Here is a 20384-nt window from a genome sequence, read left to right as displayed (position 1 = left end):
TCATTTCATTGGAAAGAATCTTCTTTGCACTCGATGTCGGTGTAGTCTCATTCGTGTTGTTTGTTGTGCCATCTCCCGAACCACTGGTATAGGCAAACACATCACAGAACGGATTCATCAACAGATCATCCATTTCCAAGTACCTGAAACGATCAACAAACACTTAGAAAATTTTTGCAATTTTGAAAATAGCAATTTCAAGCGAAATCACTTTTTCAAGCGAAATACTGCTCAAGCGGAATAAGACTTTTCAAGCGGAATATGATCACTTGAAGCGAAATTACTTATTTCGCTTGAACTTTCAAGCGAAATCTCAATTCAAGCGGAATCAAACAGTATTTTTCAAACGGAATCTGATTTCAAGCGAACTCAGACCATAACTTTCAAGCAAAATAAGCCAATTATGTAATTCCGCTTGGAATTACACTGATTTTCAAGCGGAATATCTTATGACGTCATCATGTTCGCACTGTTCAAGCGGAATTAGTTAATTTTGGTCAAATTTTTTTGAATTAAGGTCCAAAACTCTCAGGGATTAGTTAACACTATGTTTCACTTGATATATGTCAAAATCAGGCCATTTCAACCGCTGAATTTTGTTCAAATCAGAAAAGAAGGGGTAGAAGTGAGAAAATCCGGTAGAATCAAGCTGAATTGGTATGAACTCCTCGTCCTGAGCTCTGATACCACTTGTTGGATCGTTCCGGTGACCCTAAACAGTCAAGTTGAGTAGTTCATCATCATTTACAAGGGCGGAATCAATGCAAACAATGTCAAACAGCTTCTCCTTTTCAATTCTTTACTTTACTGATTAATCCTAAGCTTTTACACGTTCTAATGACAAACGGACAGCACCTCGACTCAGAATACAAGATCAGATTCCGCTCCAAATGACACAAGCACACACATATATATAGTTGAGGTGATTCCGCTTGAAACAGGTTCAAGAGGACCCTGATTTCGCTCCAAATGACTTCAAGCGAAATCACTCATGTATGCTTTCAAGCGGAATTACCACTAAATACACAATTTCTAGATTTCCGTGCACTAATCTATCCTATCTAAACATAAGACTCAATTAAGACGAAGTTAACAGACACTAGATGCACCAACATTTAGATCTTAAAACAATAAATGTCACCTATCTTTAGGTGATTACCAAAATAAGAATACAAATTTCCAAAACGATTTTGAAAATCAATCATCCATTCTTGAATGATTCTTTTTCGCTTAATGCCTTCCAAGTTTTCAAAATCTCGTCAAAGTTTGGGTCTAAATAATGTGAACACGTGCAATCTGGAAGGGTGGGTGCATGTACCTCGAGTTTTTTGTCTAAGGCTAGAGTGTTCGTACAAATCCACATAATCGGACCAATCACTCTTACTTGGGAACTCTTGGGGTGAGTGTCTACTTATAGGCTAAAGCACGTCTTCGCGATACATTATTATGACCCTTTTACTTTGATTAGTCACTATGTGTCATTTGTTTGTTTTGAGGTAACAAACAAATGACCACCATCCTTACTTTTTATCGATATTTGTAACATCTCATTTTTATCCAATGACATCTCATTATTCATCATATCATCTCACTCGTTATCTCTCATGTTTTCCTCATTTAGAATGCCTCCTCGACGCAACGTACAACAACCTGATGCCGAACTGGCAACTATCATAGCACAACAGATGGCTGTTGTACTTCCAAATCTCATCACTCAAATTAACCAAGTCAACAACAACAATGTTAATGCACTTGCTCCGTGCAACTTTAAACAATTTAACTCGGCTAAACCGCTCCAGTTTAGTGGTTCTGAAGGAGCAACTGGGCTCCTACAGTGTTTTGAGAGTCTTGAGAGTACCTTTCGCCATGTTCAGTGTCCAAACAACTATAAAGTCGAGTTTTCTTCTAGTGTGTTTCAAAAGAGGGCTCTTACGTGGTGGAATGGGGTAATGAGAGATCGTGGTGCTGATGTTGCTTTGGGTCAGACAAGGGAGGAACTTAGGGCTCTAATGGTGAAAGAGTTCTGCCCTCGTCACGAGCAGAGGGACTTGAAGATGAGTTCCATGACCTTAAGCAAGACATGGTCACGCCTTTAGACAAGGTGATCAAAAAGTACATTGACAGTCTACCAGATCCTGTTCAGGATATCGTCACTGGTAGCAATCCTACTACAGTCCGACAGGCCATTGAGCTCGAAGCTACCTTGACTGACTCATAAGTCAAGAAAGGTAAACTCCACAGGAAGGGTGACAAGAAACAGTCTGACAAGAATGAGAAACAAAAGGGTAAGAAAGCGGAGTCTTTGAAGAAGTCAAGGAAGCATAAGGCTTCCAAGAACTTTGTAGTTGTGGCACAACCTAATCAGGTAGCTCCAAACCAACCTGCACAACCGCCAGCAAAGAAACAATACGCTGGCAATGCACCTTTGTGCAACAGGTGTAACAGCCACCATCAACCACATACACAGTGTCGCATTTGTACCAACTGTGGGAAATCTGGTCACCTTGCCAATACTTGTCGTTTTGCTCCTACCCAGAATCAGGTAGCACAAAACCCTACACAACAACCTGCTCAGCATCGTGCACGACCTCACTATCCTCCTGGTTCATGCTACAGTTGTGGGGATCTAACCCACTACAGAAATCAGTGCCCGAAGTTGGCAAATGCAAACCAGGCTCAGGCTCGTAGGCGAGTCTTCAACATGAATGCTAACGAGGCGCGTGCAGACAACGAGGTGGTGAATGGTACGTTCTTTGTTAACAACCAACCTGCTTCTGTTCTTTTTGATTCGGGTGCTGATAAAAGTTTTGTATCCTTAGGTTTTGAGCCATTGCTTTCAATGACTAGAACAAAACTAGGAAAGCCCTTGACAGTAGAAGTAGCTAGTGGTGAACCCGTTGTACTTGATTCTGTCCTTCGAAATTGTCAGTTGAACCTTAATAACCATCTTTTTTCCTATTGACCTCACGCCAATGCAACTTGGAAGCTTCGACATTATAATAGGAATGGATTGGTTGGCTAAATACCATGCTGAGGTGATTTTTTTAGAAGATTGTCTATATACCACTTTCGACTGGTGAGATCTTAGAGGTTTGTGGTGAGAAACCTGTTAGCAGTCTTAAACTCATGACGTGTACTCAAGCTTAAAAATACCTATGAAAGAACTATGTGGCCTTCTTGGCACATGTCGTAGAGGAGAAAGGCAAAGGTAAGACTATTCAAGACATCCCCGTTGTTCAAGGGTATCCTCAGGTATTTCCTGAAGAATTACTTGGTTTACCCCTAGCTCGTCAAGTTGAGTTTCGTATTGATCTTGTACCTAGTGCAAATCCTGTTGCTAAATCTCCATATCGTCTTGCATCGTCTGAGATGCAGGAATTATCTAAACAGCTTCAAGAGTTATCTGACAAAGGATTCATCCGTCCGAGCTTTTCACCTAGGAGTGCTCCTATCCTATTTGTGAAAAAGAAAGATGGATCTTTCAGGATGTGTATCGATTATCGTGAGCTCAACAAGCTCACCATCAAGAATCGATATCCCCTACCTCGCATTGATGGTCTCTTTGATCAGTTACAGGGTGCTACTTGCTTTTCAAAGATTGATCTACGTTCTGGGTATCATCAGCTTCGTGTGCTCGAAGAAGATATTCCCAAGACAGCTTTTCATACAAGATATGGCCACTATGATTTTACTGTTATGCCTTTTGGTTTAACGAATGCTCCTGCTGTCTTCATGGACATGATGAATAGGGTTGCAAGCCTTATTTGGACAAGTTCATCATTGTTTTCATTGATGACAGTTTGATCTATTCTAAGACATGAGCCGATCATGAGCAACATCTCCGTCTTACAATGGAACTCCTAAAGAAAGAACAACTTTTTTCCAAGTTCTCCAAGTGCGAATTTTGGATTAAGGAAGTTCAATTTTTGGGACACATTGTTAACGAACAAGGTATACATGTAGATCCCGCCAAAATCAGTGTGATTAAGGATTGGGATACACCAACTACTCCTACCGAGGTTCGTTCATTTCTTGGTTTCGCGGGTTATTACCGCCGTTTTATTGCAAACTTCTCCAAGATTGTGGTTCCTCTCACAACTTTAACTCAAAAGAATAAACCTTTTGAGTGGGGACCCAAACAGGAAGAAGCTTTTCAGACCTTGAAACAGAAACTCTACGACCTATTCTATCTTTACCTGAGGGCAACGACGATTTTGTAGTATATTGTGATGCATCCAACTTAGGCCTTGGCTGGGTTCTCATGCAAAGGAACAAAGTCATAGCCTATGCATCAAGACAGCTGAAGGTAGACGAAAAGAACTACACGACTTATGATCTTGAGTTAGGCGCAGTAGTTTTTGCTCTCAAAATCTGGAGACACTACCTGTACGGTACAAAATGTGTAGTGTTCACTGACCACAAAAGTCTCTAGCACATTTTCAATAAGAAAGAACTAAACATGAGGCAACGACGATGGGTTAAAATTCTAAAAGACTACAATTGTAAAATTCGCTACCATCCTGGTAAGGTGAATGTCGTGGCTGACACATAGAGTCATAAGGAACGCGTCAAGCTTCACTGTGTTCAGGTTCGATCTGATATTCAAACCCGCATTTCTCAAGCTCAACGTACTTGTGTTACATAAGACTTGATGGGTAAGGAATTACCATATCATCTTAAGCCTGAGCTTGAACTGAAGGACAATGGATTATATTATTTCTTGGACCATTTGTGGGTCCCGAGTCAAGACATTCTTCGCACCTTATTAAGGGATGAAACTCACAAGTCTCGTTATTTTATTCATCCTGGTGCAGATAAAATGTATAGGGATCTCCGAACCCAGTACTGGTGGCTGGGTATGAAGAAAGACGTTGCCTTATACGTATCCAAATGCCTTACTTGTCTCAAGGCTAAGGCTGAACATCAACATCCCTCTGGATTATTGGAGCAACCAGAGATACCGGTTTGTAAATGGGAAAAACATTGCTATGGATCTCATTACCAAACTGCCACTCACTAATAGAGGTGATGATGCCATTTGGGTAATCATTGAACGTCTTACAAAGTCAGCACATTTCTTACCGATCCGTGAGGATTTATCTGCTGACAAACTTGCTAAGATCTATGTGGATGAGATTGTATCCCGACATGGTGTTCCTTTGAACATTATATCTGATAGAGATGCTCGATTCTCATCTCACTTTTAGAGAACCATGCAATCGTCCATGGGAACCCAACTTAATTTGAGCACAACTTATCATCCTCAAACGGATGGTCAATCTGAAAAAACAATCCAGACACTGGAGGATATGCTTAGAGCTTGTGTGATCGATTTTGGTGGTAGTTGGGATTCGCATCTACCGTTGATCGAATTCTCCTACAACAATAGTTATCACTCCAGCTTCAACATGGCTCCTTTCGAGGCTTTATACGGTCGAAAATGTCATTCACCGGTCTGCTGGAATGAGATAGGTGAAGCTCAGCTTACTGGACCTGAACTCATTCTAGAGACTACAGATAAAGTCAAGAAAATTCGCGATAACCTTCAGACAGATAGAAGCCGTCAAAAGAGTTACGCGGATAGACGACGCAAGGCCTTGGAATTTCAAGTCGGTGATCACGTCTTACTCAAGGTATCACCTTGGAAAGGTGTAATCAGATTTTGAAAGAAAGGAAAACTTGCACCAAGATATGTTGGATCATTCAAGATCATTGAAAGAATCGTAAAAGTGGCCTACAGACTTGAGCTACCTCCTGAACTTGGAAATGTTCATCCAACCTTCCACGTGTCCAATCTTAAAAAGTGTTTAGCTGATGAAAACCTCCACATACCACTTGATAAAATTCGTGTTGATGACACGATGCACTTTGTCGAGAAGCCTGTGGAAATATTGGACCGTGAAGTCAAGAAGCTCAAACGCAAGCGCATACCGATTGTTAAACTTCGCTGGGAATCTAAACGTGGTCCAGAATTTACTTGGGAACGTGAAGCTCAAATGAAGGCGAAATATCCACATCTATTTTCACAAGTTTCCTCTCAATAAATTTCGGGACGAAATTTCCTAAAGTAGGGAGACTATGATATTTGTGCTTGTGTACTCATTGTATAACTCTAAATAGTTCAATTATCAAATAAAACAATGTGTTTTGATCCCAATATTTGTTTATTTATGTTTGACATTTTGCACGTTATGATTTTTGTTCGATTTCAAACTCTTTAACGCTTTCTGGGAAGTTATACGCAAACTGATGCGTAGACGTAATCAGTTTAATGCGACATACACTCCAGAATAGTAACGTAAGCTCAACATACCTTAAATAACCTTTACATAAATGAGAAATAAGTTTTGAAGGGTTTGGTATGGCAAAAACAAGTTTATTCGACCACAGGGACTATTTGCGACAAACTGCAAAAGTCTGCCAATTCGCATAGCAACGTACACTCTGGAACAAGATCATAAGCTAAACATACCTAAAATACCCATAGCATAGCTTAGAAATAAGTTTTGAGGGGTTGGGTGTGCGAAAATACGCTTATTTGATCTCAGGGACTAAAAGCGTTAAAACTGTGAAAGTATGCATATGCATGCATATTTTACGTTATGACCATATCTGGACATCCAAAAATTTTTGTTATCACTAAAATATTTAATTTTAGTGGTAGGAATGCAAAAATACTGTTAGTTTCGCAATTTTGGTCGTTTTCGCGTGTGTTACGACTTCCGTCGTAATTAACCGAAAAACGCAACCGTACAGCCAAACGAACCAACATCCATGACATTTTTTAGCATAATTCAAGTTAAATATACTTTAACTTCGTCATGGAGCTTGAAAATGGGCTTGACGGGTGTCAGAAGTGCCAAAACGCGACGAAACAAGCTCAGGGACTAAAACTATCATTTTTCAAAGTTTCTGGTCTGCAGGTCCCATACGGACCATATGGGAAGGTGCTTACGGTCCGAAAGGATGTGCCAACACATTAGAAACCAGATTTCTTCAAACCCAGCTGTTGCAACCTGTTTTAACCTTGGTTTTTGCATCTTGTGGGCCTAACAAGTGTATGGTCAAGATCATGTTTTGATCAACTCAAAAACACATGGCAATGATCAAATGGTGCTTGAATTCCTTTAAATAGCAAGGCTCTTCAACACTTCAACTTGCTCATTTGCTTTCTTCTTCATCATCTGCTCTATTGAGGCTACCACATTGGTTGGAGGCTTCTGCTCTATTGAGGCTACCACATTGGTTGGAGGCTTCAAATCTGAGACTTCTTAGTCTTCTTTCCAAGCTTAGGACTCTTGTAAGTGTTCTTTCATGCTTGTTTATTTATTTCAAGCAAGAAAGTCAAACAGTGTTTGACTTTCAGCTTTAACCATGATTTGGTCAAGACAAAGTTCGTTTGAACTTTGCAACATGAGCGTAATCACGATGGTTATAGTCCCTTGTGACTATACCTACTGATTACCACGTTGACTAGTCGAAGTGACGAGTCAAAGTTTCGGTCAAAATGCACGATTATATGCATTTTGCGACGAAACTATTTTCTGGTATCAAAACACCTTGTTTTGATATCAAAACAGTTTTATAACTTAGTTAAACATTTGTTTAACTCGTCACTTTTAGTTTAGTGCTTGTTTTGGTCGTAAGTCAAGCGGTCTAAACAACCGCTTAGACTTTCGAACCTGACCCATTTGGTCGATCATTGGGATCCGACTAAACATATTTTGTGACCATATTTGTATAGGGAATAACCTTCCAAGGTTATACCTTATGGTCACTTCGTTTAGTTAGTTGTATGATAGGTAGTTTATATGCCTTAGGAAAATGACCAAAATGCTCTTTTTGTGCATAATTTGAATTTAAGCATCTATAACCAAGTTTTTGACACTTAAACCAATTATGCAACATTATTAAACATGTTAGGGCATATAATACATGTCATAGGGCTAGTTGGACCATCCGAATGCGCATTTGCGCAAATGACGCGTTAAAGTAGCATAAACTACCTTAACGGGTCATAACGGGCCATAAGCACTTAGGATAGGTTCCAATTTAGAATGTAGGCTTTTTTAAACCATATCATATGAGTTCCAATACTCATTTGGTTTATGAGACCTCATTCTATCCGATCTTCCGATTTAGGCCTCGATTATTAACATAGTTACCTATATTAGGTGCCGTTTGATTCTGTGATCCTTCAAGCGTTACTTGGTCTTTATTCCAAGACTATTAAGAAATCTCAAGTGAGTACATAGTCCCCTCTTTTACCGCTTTCAAATATTTTGGGGTGATACACATGTGCCTACTTGTTACTTTCATGTTTTCATGCCTTTCATGACATATGCTTGCTATGTTCAACTAGTACACATATAGTACATAATTTCAAATATGCTTTGCTATGTATGTTGATTGCGCATGCTAGCACATCGGTTTCATAGACACTTATGCTGCATATGTTTACTCCGCTTATGGGCACATTGATTTACATTTACATTTACATTTCTGCTTTGTATGTTTACTGAGCATGCTAGCACATTGATTTAATGGACATTTCTACTTCGTATGTTTACTTAGCATACTTAGTACATGGTTTTCACATAACATGCTTACATTAGTTATGACATTTGGTATGTTTAACGGGACAAAAATACGTTCATTAACATTGATCACGCCGCTCGGTAGTATGTAGTGGTACCATAGGACTTTACAAATCCCGTTCCCGGCTTCCTAGGTTTGTTTGGAAGTAGGGAATGACAGAATCTGAAAACATAATTGATAAAACTTTAACTTGTTAAGGGTTTAACCGACAGTCTCAAGGCTTGAATGTATGCGATAAACATTACTACATAAATGTTTGTATCCATAAAGCATTGATTTTGCAAAACATAATTTTTGACTTAAACTATGGTTTATTCAAATACATTGTGTTTTACATGACATTTGGTTTCACATGACATTTGATTATACATGACATTATACCTATGGTTTGAGTAAATACTTTTTATTCACCATACATGACATTTGATTATACATTGGCATTATATATATGGTTTGAGTAAATACTTTTTACTTGCCATACAAGACATTTGATTATACAAGAAATGGTTTACACTTGACATTGGACATTATTTACATATAACATTTTGACATTTGGTTAACAAGACATTTTTGGTGGTTATTTACTAAGTGATTTAAATAACAAGGTGTGTGTAATATGATAAAAGCATGGTGGATACGCCACTGGTACTTCCTATATATAAGTGCTTTTATGATATTACATATCGTAGCGTTATTTAAACCACTTCAACAAAGACAAAGACATTACATTATGTTTACAAGACATTGTTTTACAAATGACATATTATATACAAATTCATTTTCACTTAGTTATTTATTTAACTATACATCATTCTTTTATTATCATCTGATTTTCATATTGATTTTCACATGATTTTATAAAAGAAAACATTTTATAAGATTCATGACTACCTTTTTCGTTAAACACTACTTTTAACTACAAGTCATGAATCCTTAATCAACAAAACCTATGTGTCTCACAGGCATTTTTATGCAGGCGTACCTATTATACCGTGTGTTGTGAAATAATAATTCTGTTATGACACTCCCCGACGTTTCCGCCGCGGTTTGTTGTTTTACGCGGTCGGGGTGTGACAGAAGAGTTGGTATTAGAGCTCATGGTTATAGGGAATTAGGTTATTAGCCATACTTTGACCTAGACTATAACCTTTCTAGGACCCTAACACAAGTTATCTTGCGTTTAGATCTTAAAAAAAATAAATGTCACCTATCTTTAGGTGATTACCAGAATAAGAACACAAATTTCCAAAACAATTTTGAAAATCAATCATCCATTCTTGAATGATTCTTTTTGGTTTAATGCCTTCCAAGTTTTCAAAATCTCGTCAAAGTTTGGGTCTAAATAATGTGAACACGTGCAATCTGGAAGGGTGGGTGCCTGTACCTCGAGTTTTCTGTCTAAGGCTAGAGTGTTCGTACAAATCCAAATAATCGGACCAGTTACTCTAACCTGGGAAATCTTGGGGTGAGTGTCCACTTATAGGCTAAAGCATGTCTTCGCGATACATTATTATGACCCATTTACTTTGATTACTCACTGTGTGTTGTTTGTTTGTTTTGAGGTAACAAACAAATGACCACCATCCTTACTTTTTATCGATATTTGTAACATCTCATTTTTATCCAATGACATCTCATTATTCATCATATCATCTCACTCGTTTTCTCTCATGTTTTCCTCTTTTAGAATGCCTCCTCGACGCAATGTACAGTAACCTGATGCCGAACTGGCAACTATCATAGCACAGTAGATGGCTGCTGTACTCCCAAATCTCATCACTCAAATTAACCAAGCCAACAACAACAATGTTAATGCACCTGCTCCGTGCAACGTTAAACAATTTAACTCGGCTAAACCGCTCAAGTTTAGTTGTTCTGAAAGAGCAACTGGCTCGTACAGTGGTTTGAGAGTCTTGTGATTTTTTATCAAAATGGTTATAAATATTGATATTTTGGTAATTATGTAATGTATGGTGATTAGGGGTTAATTACACCATTAAGGGGTAATTAGGGATTCGGAACGTTAATCGACATTAACTAGTTCACTAAACTAGTAGAAATTGTATTTTGATACTTTATATGCTTTCCGTTTGGTCCTCGGCTAGTTAACGGCACTTTTACGTCGTACCGACGGAGGTTTGTCGCAAGCTGTTATTTCACCATCAAACGATGCATGAAGTGATTTCGAGTCCCAAAATAAGTTTAACTAGTTCGCCGTGTCTTCTGTTTGGTTGTTTTAGCATCGGAAATGTTATTAACTAGCTTGTCGGTTCAAAAAGGCAAGTTGTGGGGGTTACGTCGTAGCACCGAAAGTTTATGTTTCGGACACCCAATTAATATCCTCTTATTGTTTTCATGTGTTTGTCATCATTTGTCATCATTTGTCATCATTCCGGAGTCTCGGAAATGCTAAATTATTAGTTCGGACGAGTTAGAATTGTTTTATTTTTTTGCGGAACAGACGATTTTGTATTTAGGGCGTTGTACCGGAAAGTTATGTATTCTTGCAAGATGTGTTCCCACATTAGTGTTTTCATATATTTATGGACTCAGTTATGTCATTCGTATGTCGTTTTTCATTGTTTCGTTTTGTTTTCACGGTTTTGGTGTAATGAATAGTGTGACCGTGAATAGTGCACGCAACACTTTCTACCAATACTTTTAGGACATAGTTTGATTGGTTTTGCGACACTATGGAAACCAACATAAGTTATAGTATTGTTTTTTGTCCTAACACTGTTATCTTATGTACGACACAGTTACATAATCAATTTACGTTAATTGCATGATTATATACTAAAAATAGTGATTAGATTGTAAGGAATCACCGATTATTTGCCATTTGTCACAGAGTTTGCTTAGAGGGAGTCTAATGAAAGGGGGAGTTGATGAATCAAGAATTAAAGGGGAGTCTGTGATTCGGAATTGTCAAAGATTTTCGAAGACTCGGAAGAAAATTAGCTACCATAAAGATTGACGGCAGCAATATCCAAGGGAGAGTCTGTGAATGCACTATGTCTATCGCTTCCGTCACTCATGTGCTTTAGTGTCAAATGTATCGAGTCATAGTTAATAGGTTAAGACAAGACTAGGTTTGTGATGTGCGTTAGGTGTAATGTATTTTAGGTATATATTTTAAGCCCTTTTTACACTTTTTAGCCAAGTTTTAAATTTATAAAACACGATATTTACTAACACTAAACACACATATGGGCAAGGGCACCCATCGTGGACGTAGTATAGTGTTGGTAAGATACCGAGGTCGTCCAAGGACACAAGAGCTTTTAGTACCGGTTTATCCTCAACGTCTAATCAAATCAAAAGGTTAGAAAAAGGTTTTAAACTAAGAAAATAAAACTAACTAAAATGCTGAAAAATAAAATAAAAATAAAAACAGATAGACAAGATGAATCACTTGGATCAGACTCGTCTGTAGTGTAACCTTTGATTATTTTCGCACTTTTGCACTTGTTTAAGAGATTATCTTAGTTATTGTAGTAGGCCCCTCTTTTGAAGGCGACGTTACCCTCAACCCAGTAGTTTGAGTTCGCAAGGATACAATCCTAAAGGGTTGGATTATTGAAAGATAATTAATTAAGTTATTAATGCATAATGTGGTAGGCCCCTCTTTTGAAGGTGACGTTACCCTCAGCTAAGTAGTCTGAGTCAGCAGTGTAACACCCCCAAAATACCACCTACGGGAACCCCGCGAGGCGTGTTACACATCAGAGTCTGAGCCACCAATCACATTGAACCAATGATAAATAATTAAATAAAACATGTCATTAATTGCCAAGATTAAATGTCAAACATAATATCGATTCACAAAGAGTTATATAGCGGAAGCATATGATAAGTCGTTTAGCAATTGTTTCATAATAAAACTCAAAACCAATGTATCAATTATAAGTAATCCAATAGCTTCAATCCATGACCACTCCAGCACTCCCAGATAGCAAGTCCATGTTCCAAGGTTAACGACCTACAAGCATGCAAACAAGTGTGTCAGACTACGCTGGTGAGTTCAAGGTCTTGTTAACGTGTTGTGTTACCAGATATATGTTAATGCAATTCAATGTTGTGTTACGATGTTGCTCATGTTAGTTACCCTAGGGAGTACGCCCTTACGTAACCGAGGAGTGTGCCTCTTAGCAACCCACTATGTTGTTCACGCTAGTTACCCTAGGGAAAACGCCCTTACGTAACCGAGGAGTGTACCTCTTAACAACCATAGTGAAACCCAGATAATTAGTTCACCCCGTCCCTACGGCCCGGTGTGAGGTTTCCCACCTAATAGCGCTATCAACTAATTACCCCCATTGCCCTCCAGGCAATCCGATGATAGATCCCATATTCAATAACCAAAACCGATTAAGTTGTTTACCCAAAGTTTCCCTTCCAAATGTCTACCAGTTGTCCCAAACCACCGGGACGCATGCTTGAGAAAATGCAATGAACTCACCTGGGATTGCTCGGCAGGTTATATCAAAGTTACTTGAATTAAGAATGGTCAATCACGTCCTAACAGGGTTACCATACAAGTCAGGTTTGGTTCAAGTAATGCACGTATGTTTCACACAAGTTAACACGTTACAAGCACGTAGATCATGGCAACACTTAGCAGTCAAGTAGTGCATTCAATTTGTGCGACTAGAATAATCCCAAAGGCAACCGGCCCAACATGTTGTGCGATCCACAACATGTTGTGCGATCCTCAAATCCCGGCCCAACAACATAACAGTCCAATAACCGATTCTCGGCCCAATTAACATAACGTACAAGTGTTGTGCGACCCGGACAGCCTTGTGCGTTCCGAACGGGTTGTGCGATTGTAATTGGGCTTGTCCGGCCCAATCAGGCTAACTACATTTGTGCGATCAGTTTTATTACCCAGCCCAAGTCTACTCACCCGGCCCAACAGTTAACAACGTTAACACATGTGCGGTCCAGTAATCCCTTGTGCGAGTGAAAGCACCTTGTGCGACTGACAAGACTTGTGCGATTAGGAAGCTTGTGCGGTCGACTAGCTTATGCGTTTGGGCTTCTTGTGTGATCAAGACCCCTTATGCGATTGGTTTATATATTCCGGATTTCATGCTTAAACGGTTACACACTTATCAGTTTCCTATTTTGTTATCAATTAACACATCAATCAAGATCAGTTAGTTGGTTACCAATTTACAAATCAATTAACAGTTTACCAATCAATCCATATCTGATCAAGGCAAGATTTGTAACATCTAAACCGTATGAACCCTAATCGAATCATAATCATAACATGAACATCGACACAATCATTAACATACATCATGTCACAGCCGAATACTAGGGGTTCGGTTCTAACTCTAGGTCATGCAATCCAAATCATAAACATCAACCAATTCCTCATGTAAATCAAACGAACCAACTAACCCTTTAATCTAGTAACCCGTGAACCATTTTCATAAACACTTCATTCTATCACTTACCATCATAATCAATCTCATGAATCCATATCATCAACGATTTCAATAACGAAACCTTAGACTATCATGCAAGGTTATAGCATCACAACATCGATTATCATACAAATAAATAATTAACAACACACTAACCGGTTAGGATGTAGAACAAAGATTGATCCGGATTAAAAGAGCTTCGAGGAAGAGAAGTTGTTGCTGCCGTCGAGTTCGAGATTGAGAGTGAGAGAGCTAGGGTTTTGTGTGTTTTCTTGTGTAAGCTAGTTATGAGAAAACGATCCCACCATTTGGGTGTTTGAACGTATAAGGGGAGTGGGCCGGCCCTTGCTTGGGCTGCCTATGTGTCCCGAATTCAAAAGAGAGTGGGCTGAAAGTGTCATGAGTCGGCCCATTAGCTTGTGCGATCGGCTATGTGTTGTGCGGTTCGGATTAAGTAGACATATACATATTCACATAATACATATTCACATAACATGTCATAACGTCATACATTCAATAGTTCAATCATTCGATAATTCAATCAAGTTCACATACGTTGCATACAATACAAAGACGGGTTTGAAATACGAGTTGTCACAGTATCCCCAACTAAAAAGATATTTGGTACGCACTCACTGAGAAAACTAGATGAGTTAAAGCTAGGTAAGTTATATCGTTTGCTGGTTTTCCTGGGGTGTCACATCCTCCCCAACTTGAATGGGAATTTCGTCCCGAAATTCACTAGTTGCATCAACAGTAGGCTTGCTAGGTCTTGATTGGTCATTGGGGAACAAATGTGGATACTTAAGTTTCATCTGGTCCTCGCGTTCCCACGTGAACTCTGGACCACGTCTTGAGTTCCAACGAACTCTCACAATCGGTATACGGCTGTGTTTCCGAACTTTAACTTCCCGATCCATAATCTCAATTGGTTCTTCGACAAACTGCAATTTGTCATCTATCTTCAGCTCTTGAAATGGTACAACTAGTGTTTCATCAACCAAACACTTCTTTAGCTGCGATACGTGAAATACATCATGGACATTACCCAACTCAGCGGGTAATTCCAGCCCGTAGGCCACCTTTCCAATTCGTTCCAGAATTTTGAATGGTCCTACATAGCGAGGGTTTAGTTTGCCGCGTTTCCCAAAACGCACCACACCCTTCCAGGGTGAAACCTTTAACATAACGCGGTCATTAACTTCAAATTCCAGCAGTTTACTACGCTTGTCAGCGTAGCTTTTCTGACGGTCGCGAGCTGCGGCCATACGGTTTCGGATCTGCACAATGCTTTCTGATGCCTCAAGAACAAACTCAGGGCCTGTGATCTGACTATCACCCACCTCATGCCAGCAGAGTGGTGAACGACATTTCCGTCCGTACAGTGCTTCGAACGGAGCTGCCTTAATACTTGTATGGTAGCTGTTGTTGTAGGAGAACTCTATCAACGGCAAGTGTTTCTCCCACCCTTTCCCAAAATCGAGTACGCATGCCCGAAGCATATCTTCAAGTGTTTGGATGGTGCGTTCGCTTTGACCATCCGTCTGCGGGTGATAAGCGGTACTCATGTCGAGTTGGGAACCGAACGATTTATGCATTGACTGCCATAACTCTGAAGTGAAACGCGGATCTCGGTCTGAAATGATAGAAGTCGGCACCCCATGCCTAGAAACCACCTCCTTAAGATACACAGCTGCCAGCTGAGAGAATTTGTCTGTTTCCTTGATTGCTAAGAAATGTGCTGACTTCGTGAGGCGATCAACAATTACCCATATAGTGTCGTTTCCAGCCTGAGTCCTTGGTAACCCTGTAACGAAATCCATGGCGATCTGTTCCCACTTCCAAGTGGGTATTTCTGGTTGTTGAAGTAGACCCGAGGGCTTTTGATGTTCGGCTTTGACTTTAGCACAAGTCAAACATTTGCTGACGTAGGTTGCTATATGAGCCTTCATGCTGGGCCACCAGTAGGTAGTTTTCAAGTCGTGGTACATCTTATCTGATCCAGGATGTACAGAGTAGCGTGATTTATGTGCCTCTTCCATTACAAGTTCTCGTAAGTTGCCAAAGAATGGGACCCAAATGCGTCCAGTTACGTAGTAAGCACCGTCTCCCTTTTGTTCTAGTCGTTGTCTCGAGCCACGTAAAGCTTCAGCTCGAACGTTCTCTGGTTTCAACGCTTCTAACTGAGCGTCCCGTATCTGAGAAGGAAGATTGGACTGGATCGTGAGTTGCAATGCTCGCACACGCCTAGGTGCATTATCCTTTCTGCTCAGGGCGTCAGCTACGACGTTCGCCTTGCCCGGATGATACTTGATGGCACATTCATAATCGTTCAATAATTCCACCCATCGTCGTTGTCGCATATTCAATTCTTTCTGGTCGAAGATGTGTTGGAGACTCCTATGGTCGGTGTAGATAGTGCATTTGGTACCGTACAGATAGTGCCTCCAGATCTTCAACGCAAATACCACCGCTCCTAACTCCAAGTCGTGTGTCGTGTAGTTCTTCTCGTGCACCTTCAACTGACGAGAAGCATAAGCTATCACCTTCTCGCGTTGCATCAACACGCAACCGAGACCCTGAATCGAAGCATCACAATAAACCACAAAATCTTCGGTACCCTCTGGTAACGACAAGATCGGTGCGCTGCAAAGTCTCTGTTTCAGAACTTGGAAAGCATCTTCCTGCTTCGTTCCCCAAGAGTACGTCATGTTCTTCTGTGTCAGCGAGGTGAGAGGTTGCGCGATTTTCGAGAAATCTTTAATGAACCTTCGATAATACCCTGCGAGACCAAGAAATTGTCGCACCTCAGACGGAGTCTTTGGTGCCGCCCAATTCTTAACTGCATCCACCATCGCAGGATCCACATGTATCCCTTTCTCGTTAACAACGTGCCCAAGGAAGTGCACTTCTCGAATCCAAAAGTCGCACTTAGAAAATTTCGCATACAACTGTTCCCTTCTCAAAAGTTCCAAGATGAGACGTAGGTGACGCTCGTGATCTTCTTTGTTCTTGGAATAGACTAAGATGTCGTCAATAAACACGATAACAAACTCGTCAAGATATGGCTTACATACGCGGTTCATGAGATCCATGAAAACCGCTGGTGCATTTGTCAATCCAAACGGCATGACCAAAAACTCGTAGGGTCCGTAGCGCGTTCGAAAAGCCGTCTTAGGAACATCTTCTTCTCTAACCCTTACCTGGTGATAACCCGATCTTAAGTCGATCTTGGAATAGAAACTTGACCCTTGCAACTGGTCAAACAAGTCGTCGATGCGTGGTAACGGATAGCGGTTCTTAATGGTCACCTTGTTGAGCTCTCGATAGTCGATACACATACGGAATGACCCGTCTTTCTTCTTTACGAACAGAACTGGGGCTCCCCAAGGCGACGAACTGGGTCGAATGAAACCCCTATCCAACAACTCCTGTAGTTGATTGGACAACTCCTGTAACTCTCCAGGTGCTAGCCGGTAAGGGGCTCGAGTAATTAGAGCCGCTCCCGGCGCAAGATCAATCTGAAATTCTACTTGACGGTGAGGAGGTAACCCTGGTAGCTCCTCTGGGAATACATCAGCGAATTCTCGCACCACTGGTAGATCCTCGATCTTACTCTCTTCAGACTGAGCGTTGGTAACTAACGCTAACAGTGCAGGATACCCCTTTTGTAGATACTGCTGTGCGCGCATGGCCGTGATAATCCCAACCATCGTCCCACTGCGATGCCCTTGAACTAACAGCGACTCCCCATCAGGGAGAGGAATACGCACAACTTTCTCCTTACACAAAATTTCTGCTTGGTGCTTAGACAACCAATCCATCCCTACTACTATGTCAAAACTACCGAGTGTAACGGTAAGGAGGTCAATGTCAAACACCTGACCCACGAGATCTAGTTTGCATCCAAAAAGGACATTCGAGGCTTCTATCGTTTTACCATCTGCTAGTTCTACTACTTGTTTAACTTCTAAAGGTGTTGGGGTTATCCATAATCGTTGACTAAACTCTAGGGACACATAACTCCAATCGGCACCCAAATCAAATAATACAGAAGCAATACGATTGTTAACAGGAAACATACCAGTTACAACGTTGCCGTCATTCCTGGCATCCCCTGCTCCAAGCTGGAACACTCTACCGCGAGCACCATTTCCCCCATTGTTGCCGTTGTTGTTGTTGTTTCCAGCATTGTTGTTATTCGGGCGGTTGTTATCGTTAGCGTTCTGGTTTAGCTGAGGGCAATCCCGCTTAAAGTGGCCCTCATCACCACATTGATAGCACCCCTTCCTGAATCCCTGGTTCTGCTGAGGTGGTTGCCCCTGTTGTCTCTAGTTTTGATGGTTCTGTTGCTGTTGGTGTTTGGGTTGTGAGGCCCTACAATCCCTGGCCTCGTGGCCCGTCCTACCACACTTGTTACACGTCCGACCACACGGCCCAAAATGATGATAGCCACACCTGTTACACCATGGCTTTCTCCCTACATACGAACCCTGGCTGTGGCCACTTCCCTGGCCTTGATTGACAGAAGACGACAGGCTGATGCCGCGGCTGTTGTTGTTGTCTGGCCTTTTCTGAGTCTGACCAGCACTGGGTGCTTTGTCGTAGTCGCTCCATTTCCGTTTGTTATCATTAGCAGATGCAGTAGCAGTGGGTGCCGTAGCAGCAGTAGCTGAAATGCGCGGGGGTAACGAATTGCTCTCTACCTCTTGGTCCACAATCTTATGAGTTAGTCGAACAATCTGCGTCAAATCATTGAGATGGGCTGCAGTGACCAAACTCTTCACACGCGGAGGCAACCCTTTGATGAATAACTTAATCCTCCGGGACATAGGCCGGGACAAGTTCGGGCACATGTCGGCCAGTTCATACGATCGCTTCACATACGCTTCGACTTCAGATCCAACCATCTTCAAGTCGTAGTATTCGTTTTCCAACTTCTGGACCTCATCCCGAGGACAGTACTCCTCCCTGATCAGTTCTTTAAAGTCTTCCCAAGTTGTGGCATTCGCTGCCTTGATGCCCAACAACTGTACCTGGGCGTTCCACCATGTTAGGGCACCATCTGCCAAGGTACCCGCAGCATATTTCACCCTGTCCCCAGCGGGACAGTTACAGATAGCAAACACAGACTCTGCTTTCTCGAACCATCTCAGAAGTCCCACAGCCCCTTCAGTCCCAGTGAAGGTCTGTGGCTTACAGTCCATAAACATTTTGAACGTACACGCAGGCTGGTTAGGTTGAGGTTGCGCTTGCTAACCTAAATGACGGAAGGAAACACATTATAGGAATGAAAAGACGTGTACGTGGTATAAGAGTAAAGAGTACTTGGTGCATTCCGTACCAGCTTGATAGGCTGCTAAAGCCTCAGCCACACGGGTATTGATTAAGTCAGTCAACTCAGCCTGAGTCATGTTAATGTTGCCACGTCCGTGTCCTCGTCCACTCATGATTCTATAGTTGGAAATGAACCGATTCAAAAATTCGAAACGAGATGGAAGTCAAGTATCATACTGATATTTACGTACTACCAGGTTCACACATAGTAAGGCAGAACCCTTCTCACGCTCGATAAGCCTCACTGGGACTTGCATGCACCCCGCATTATTATTAAGTGTGCACCCATAATAATAAGGCAATTTGCATGCTTATCTCAGTGCCTCTTAGCTTGCGCTCGAAGTTTCCCCCCGTTCAAACAACACAACAGAGGGTATCACAGGTCTATGATTCACATGAGTCGAAGAGTAGTGTCACACTATCAAGTCACATGGTGTTTAATGTTTCATTTCATATATGTTGTGAGTGTGTGTGACTGCTAAGCAAGTAATGTATAAAGTGAGAGAGAGACGAACCTTGCAATCTGGAGCTGAGTGTCATGATCGATCTTCGGAGTTGTTTGGTTATAGTCTGGTTTTATAAAACGTTTTAAAACCTAGTTCACTATAACCAGTGGCTCTGATACCAAACTGTAACACCCCCAAAATAGCACCTGCGGGAACCCCGCGAGGCGTGTTACACATCAGAGTCTGGGCCACCAATCACATTGAACCAATGATAAATAATTAAATAAAACATGTCATTAATTGCCAAGATTAAATGTCAAACATAACATCGATTCACAAAGAGTTATATAGCGGAAGCATATGATAAGTCGTTTAGCAATTGTTTCATAATAAAACTCAAAACCAATGTATCAATTATAAGTAATCCAATAGCTTCGATCCATGACCACTCCAGCACTCCCAGATAGCAAGTCCATGTTCCAAGGTTAACGACCTACAAGCATGCAAACAAGTGTGTCAGACTACGCTGGTGAGTTCAAGGTCTTGTTAACGTGTTGTGTTACCA

This window comes from Helianthus annuus, chromosome 8, assembly GCF_002127325.2.
Source record: "Helianthus annuus cultivar XRQ/B chromosome 8, HanXRQr2.0-SUNRISE, whole genome shotgun sequence".
In the NCBI taxonomy this organism is placed as follows: Eukaryota; Viridiplantae; Streptophyta; class Magnoliopsida; order Asterales; family Asteraceae; genus Helianthus; species Helianthus annuus.
Note: the sequence above shows the minus strand (reverse complement) of the source record.